Source organism: Vicugna pacos, unplaced genomic scaffold (assembly GCF_048564905.1).
Source record: "Vicugna pacos unplaced genomic scaffold, VicPac4 scaffold_13, whole genome shotgun sequence".
Classification (NCBI taxonomy): Eukaryota; Metazoa; Chordata; class Mammalia; order Artiodactyla; family Camelidae; genus Vicugna; species Vicugna pacos.
The window spans coordinates 3867759-3874467 of record NW_027328734.1 but is presented as its reverse complement, the minus strand read 5'-3'; the positions used below and the strand labels follow the sequence as shown (position 1 = coordinate 3874467).

At 34.2% G+C, this 6709-nt stretch overlaps 1 long non-coding RNA gene across 1 annotated transcript; it reads left to right on the top strand.

The window, feature by feature from the left end:
* The first annotated feature begins 797 nt into the window (after positions 1 to 797).
* On the top strand, positions 798 to 2354 carry LOC140692586 (uncharacterized). Its single transcript, XR_012068151.1, has 3 exons — positions 798 to 1015; positions 1607 to 1748; positions 2088 to 2354. It is a non-coding gene; the product is annotated as an uncharacterized lncRNA (long non-coding RNA).
* The last annotated feature ends 4355 nt before the right edge of the window (positions 2355 to 6709 follow it).

Here is a 6709-nt window from a genome sequence, read left to right as displayed (position 1 = left end):
TTTTAATCTAGTTTTATTTTATAAATATTTGCCATTTATTTATAAGCATAACAAATAAGCTGATATTTATTCTTCTCATATTTTGAATATAGAGCTACTTATTTTAAAGTACAGAGATAAATACCAACTTCCATTTCCAAATCAAATTATATTTCACTTTAATTACAAATGATATTGAAATAGATATACATTTTCTGTACAGGTTTTAAACAAATTTCACTTTAAATTTCATAACTTTAAAATTATTTTATATATTTATTGCATTATTTATACTTCACCAATTTTGTATAAATTTGTGTACAAAAGTATGGAGACTGATTTTATTTCATAGTCCCCAAAATTAAATTATTTAAAAAGATTTTTGGGGATAATATTTGCAGATCACAGTATAAAAATAAGCATCCTATATGTTTCATTTTAACTGGATGAATGAGAAGGGAACACTGGCTGAATGTTACACTTGAGTTGCTGGGAGACCAGTCGTTTTGTGATGTGACAGCTACTCAGGTAGAGAACCATTTTGATGGCCTAGAAGTTTATCTGTGCAGGCCTGCCAAAGCAGCATTTGAAGCTGCAGTGCTCAAAATCATGCAGATTAGAAAAGTAGCTGTAGAATAAGTTATTTCCGTTGGCACATGTTTCTCCAGAAATCCAAGATGTGTCTCATAAAGTTGGACAAACTGTTTCAGGAACTCTGATATATCTCTATTGTGTGATCAAACATTCTCTGGGGACTTGGACTTGAGGTGTATGATTGAAGAAAATGCTTTTCAGACTTTGTCTGAAAAATCCTTGATAAAAAGACCATGTTACACACATTGTGTCTTGGAACCAGATGAAGATAATGATTTTCGTTCTCTGACATTTCCAAGAAAACTCTGGAAAATGTCTGGGAGTGACCAATAAAAATCTATCTCGTGGGATGATAATGGAACTTCGATAGTGATTGATGAAGATGTCTTTAAGAAGGAAGTTTTGGAAAGAAGGGCGCCTTTCAGAATATTTGAATCTGGAAGTATGTAAAGTTTAGTTAGACAGCTTAGCATGTATGTGTTTACTAAAGTGCGGCAGAATATTCAAAGATCTGTTTCTCCTGCTGACTTTCTGGCAGAAGGAAAAAAGTCTGTTTAGGCAAGGTATTCAGTAATTGTAGTTACTACTTGGTAACATACATAAAATTTTATTTTGTACATCAACCTATGGTAATATAAATGTAAAGCTAGATTTTGAAAATTGTATAAAACTACAAAGGCTAATATTCTTTACTTTTTCTAAAAATGAGGACAGTGCCTTAAGTATTCAAGATTATGAGAAATGTTCCTAGCAACTATGAATCTTACCAGAAAACTAAATAAACGTATTAAAGCTGCTTTTAAAAAGTGGCTTTCACCGTTACTGCAAATACTAACTTATTAAATTAGATGATATACTATTTAAATGTGTATATTACAAATAAATAATTTCAAAATATTGTCAGCAATGTTCATATTTTAATGATATTATCTTTGCATAATCAACATGAAATCTGAGGTTTTATAGGATAGGCTTATTGTAGTCTTGTATTTTCGTTTAAAATATTACTAAAATCTTTCTCCATTGGTTGCAGCTGCAGTTCTGCCATAATTGAAATCTTAAACAAGTCTGTCACCAGCATTTAGTTAGAATAAAAAGAAGAGTTGGGATTAAAAATGCCTCTCTGGTGGCTTCATTGGCTGAAGATTTCAAAAAGAAGCACTTTAAAGCAGGAGGTAATGTGCATATTCATAATTCTGATTTTGTGGCTGACACTAGTGGAGAAAGTGAATTTTTACTTTCTGCAAATTTAAACATGCCTCTAATAAGGAAGCCCTCTACTAGACAAATAATTGGTGACACAACAACCCGGATCAGAGGTGATTTTTATCCTCCATAATCAATGTCATTTAGACCACCAAAACAAATTGCAGTGGATCAACGTGCTGTTTTAAATCAGTTGACCACTGTCCACGGGCACTCTCAAAGCAGCTACACTGAAGCAAATGGCCGTGTTGTGAACTTCATTACAATTATAACTTCTACTTCTCAGTACAGCATCTTGTCTCCCACAGAGAGCTATTATTTGGACTGATGGTGGAGCCTTCTACTTTCCCAAATAGATATCACAACATATCTGCCAATGAAGGTCGTTTTTCTAAACTTCAACCAAGGAGCAACCCACGGTTTCCAGTGACAGTGATAGCTGATACATCAGCTACCTCTCTTTCAATGCCAACTTATCAGCCGTCTTCAGTTTATGAACGTCATCCTAATTACAACTGATTTACCAGAGGACTACCAGATTATGCAGGATAACAAAGATTAATATTGATGTTGGCAAATGTTGACAAATATCTGCAATTTTCTTATTTGAACAATAAACATAGACGTGTACTTGTATTTTCCTTATAATTTTTAGAATAGAGTAAAGAGATATACAGGAGTATAAGTTACCATTTAAAGAAAAATAGAGATATTTGATTGACATGATCATTTGATGGAACAATATGGGTGTAAATTTAAATAATTTCTTGTAAGGAAGAAGAGAAAATGGAAGAATTTGGAAAAGGACAAACATAGACAGATGGAAAAGTACTAAGTGGTTCCTGGTTCATCCTAGAAAGTATTAAAAGTGTTAGTTAGGGTTGGTTTGAACAGGATATAAATGCAGGAATCTGTCCAGCGATCATGGTCTCTTTTATGTCATTACTGGTATCAAAATGGTCATATGGTGTAGTCTCATATGGCACATTCAGCATGTGGAAGAATTTCAAAAGTAATTTTATCTATGGTCTTTGTGCTGTTCTCAAAGCATTCCAACTGGTGCTTTCATTTCCTGCCCTGAAGAGTCTACGCTATATTTTTTAGTCAATACTTTATGTTGCTTTTGTGTTCCAGCCAAAGACAAGCTTACGTCTTCAGGGTGGCACTTAATGCCTTTCCAACTCTAAGCCCACAAACTCAACATCGTTTACTCTTTTTTTATAGATCTGGTTTCTGATTACCTTGGCATATCTTTATGTTTCACTGTATTTGGAGATACATCCAGGCAAATGCTCGTGAAAAATGTTAGCTCCAAACTCACAACTTTTGCTCCAGCTCATTCTTGGACTTAAGGTGTCCTCCTTTTACCTACTTTAATTTTCCCAGTCTCAGGACAGAAACTACCTCCTTCAGAAGTTTTCTGTCTATCCCCCTTTCCTTGTCTAACTTGGATACCAGCACAGTAAGCACAGAACATGCCACAGGATGCATTATATTATTTAGTGAATGAAAAATATATGTTGACTTTAAGCAAATCCACTTTCTTGAAACAAGAAAATTCTCATGGTTTTCCAACTATTTTGTTATGGTCCTTACTCTTCACCACAAACTAGCTCTTTTCATAGTCCAAGGACTAGTCACGCAAGACAGTAATTGGAGGTAGGTACAGGAGACAAGTTATTATTTTCTTCTTAATCCATGCCTGCCAGAGGTGTAAAGCATTCCATTCTAATTTGCTGGATTTTTTCCTGTCTCTTCATCACCCACCCACTCAAAAATAGCTGATTCTCTTCCCCATACCAATATCTATACTGCCTTCTAATTAATTTACTTCTTAGAATCAGAGCTTTAACCAGAAAAGAGAGTGTCATTGCAAACATTTAATGTAGGATTATACACCCCATATAAATTGTTCCCTTTCTAACCTTCACACAGGATGTATCTAAGAGTTACTTGACCCTTGGTTGTGGTGGTCGTTTTCAGTAACCAAATTGCAATCTAAAATGTGTGGACTAAATAGAGGTGAGGGTGGTAGAATTAAAAATTTGTCCAACTGCAAGAATACCAAATTTCTGCAGATAGTAGGAAATATAAATATTCATGGAGGACTTTATTTCCCATTAATTTAAAATAAAAGGTGAAGCATTTTCAGAATGTGAAATGCCCTGAAATGGTGGAAAATTTTAGAGAAGGTCAGGTAGCCTAAGGCTTCTGCTCACAATCATGCAGCCAGTGTCAGCTGATAAGACTGGAATGGCAACATTGTGTCCTGTAAATATGTCACCATTTGTGAAGAAAGACTTTGATAATCTGGAGAATGGTAAAATTGGCCATGGTGAACTCTAGCAACATCCCAACAGTATAAACTTTATCAAGAGAAGAAAAGCGCCCACTTGCAGCAGGAGATATGGGTCTGGACATCAGTGGTTTTTCCTAAAACAGAAACATCAAGCTTTAAAATTTGTCAGCTCAACTATGATGGTGACTATTTTGTTGCCTACATTAGCAGTCTGGGGTTCAGATGGGCTGGTTCAGCAGCTAGTTCCCAGCTCTATTATCACACAGTGGGTCTTACTGTGATCATCATAACAAGGTTCTATACTGATAAGTTAAAAATACCATTTACTTTCAAAATTAGAAATCCTAAAGAAGTATATTGTTTGTCCATCTGTAGTTTTCTACGTGGGAAATCCTAGACTATTGGCAAACGTACAAAATTTGGCTGGTGCTTGAAAACTATTCTCTGAGCTCTGCCCACTGAATTCTTCCCACTAAATACTACAAAATCTGTCTGCCACTGTGTGTGTGTGTGAAGATGGATAGTTAACTAGTAACTAAGTTTGTCTTAGTTGAGTCAGCAGTGAATTATTCCTCTGCATTTGATAGAATCCCTGTGAATTAAAAATTTCATTGAGCCACCAGATTTTCTTCTGATCAGGGAGAGGTAGATTATATTTCTCCCATTATCCTTACTGTTACCTGTTCATCGAATCCCTAGCTAATGCCAGGGCCAAGCCACTGAATCCTTGAATTTGACAGAGGCATATACATTCTCCAGTCCCCAGAGCCCAGCAAAGGGCTGTCTCTCCTTTTTAATTTAAGCTTATGTCCAATTTCTTTTTTCTTCTAATTCTCATTGTTGACACATCTTATTTTGTCTTTGAACACCCCATGACTAATTTATAGAGACTGAACCGCTGATTTATTCCCTTTAAGCTACAAATTGCAATAACCTTTCTTTCCTTGGACTACCAGGATTACAGTAAGAATAGTCATCATTTTGAAAGCAGTCCTCAGTGCTAAAAATGCAGAAACTTTACAGTTCTTTGCCCAGCACTTGAGCGAGGATGTTTGTTGTGGGTCTGAGGGATTATCCTCACATCCCATAATGCAACCATGAGAAAACAGCACATTGTTATCCAAAATCAAGTCTTTGTCACTATTGCATTCCCATTGCAAAACAGTTAAGACTTGTAGGAGTTCTGAGATTTTACCATGCTGAGATTTCTAGCAACCTAGCATGTTCATTTCTTACAGAATTTCTCGTGGAGATGAGACATTTGGTCTGCGATAGTGAACTTTAAAACTCACAGCAAAAGCAGCCAGGGTTAACACTTGTATCCATTCCCTTATCTCAGGTGAATACACAAAGTAAAATTTTGATTCCAGAGAAGCAGTGGGCTGTTAACATGAAGAAAGTTTAAAGCATGTTAAAACAGTAATTTTATTGGTATCTTTAAGTATAATTTATTAGAATCACTTATTTATTAGTATCTTTACCTAGGATAAGTATATCATGACTCAAGTTTACTTGCTGAAAAACAATCATGATAAATGACATGGAAAAAAGTGAACATTGACTTTCCATTTTTTCTTCCACTTTTATGGAGTTATAATTTGCATAAAACATTGTGTAAGTTTAGGTGCACAGGATAGTGATTTGATTTACAAGTATCATGAAATAAATATCATCGCAACTTTAGGGAGAATTCATTATCTCATTTAGATAAAATTGTAAAGAAATACAATTTGTCTTTTGGTTGTGATGAGAAACATTAAGGTCTACTCTCTTAATAACATTGATATAGAACATAAAGCAGTATTAATTTTAATTTTCATGTTACTACGGGTAATCCCTAGAACACGATTATTTTACAGGTGGAGGTTTGTAGCTTTTGAGCACATTAATCAAATTCTCCTTTCCCAACCCGTGCCTCTGCTAACTACAAATCTAACTTTTTTCTATATATATGTTTGTTTGTTTTTGAAGTGTACATTTTTCTATAACACTGTGTTAGTTTCTCTTACACAACATACTGTTTGCTGTTTATAATACATTTCAAATTGATCACCAGAATATATCTAGATATGATATGTTGCTATTTAAAGATATTTAATAGTTATTGGCTATTCCCCATACAGTAAATTCCTTGTCCCTGACTAATTTAATTTTCAACTGGAAAACATTCTCTCTTAATTTTCTCATTTTTCTTTTCCTCACCGCATTTCACTCCTTCTTGTGAACAACCTGTTTCTTTCTATTTCTATAATTCCATTTCTGTGTTTTTATTTTCATTTGTTTTAAATTCCTAATATGAGTAAAATCATTCAGCATTTGTCACTCTCTCTCTGAATTATTTCACTTAGCATATTACTCACTTGTCCAAACCATTTGTTGCAAATGGCAAGAACTTATTCTTTTTAGAGCTGAGTAATAACCCATTGTAATTTTATGTGTGTGTGTGCATATATATATATAGATAGATAGATAGATAAATCTGTACTTAAGATAGGTAGATATATATACTATAAACACACATCTTATTTATCCATCATCATTTGATGAACAATTACTTTGCTTCTATATCCTGTCTATTGTGGAGAATGCTGCAGTGAATATAGGGTTGAATTTATCTTTTATAATTAGTGT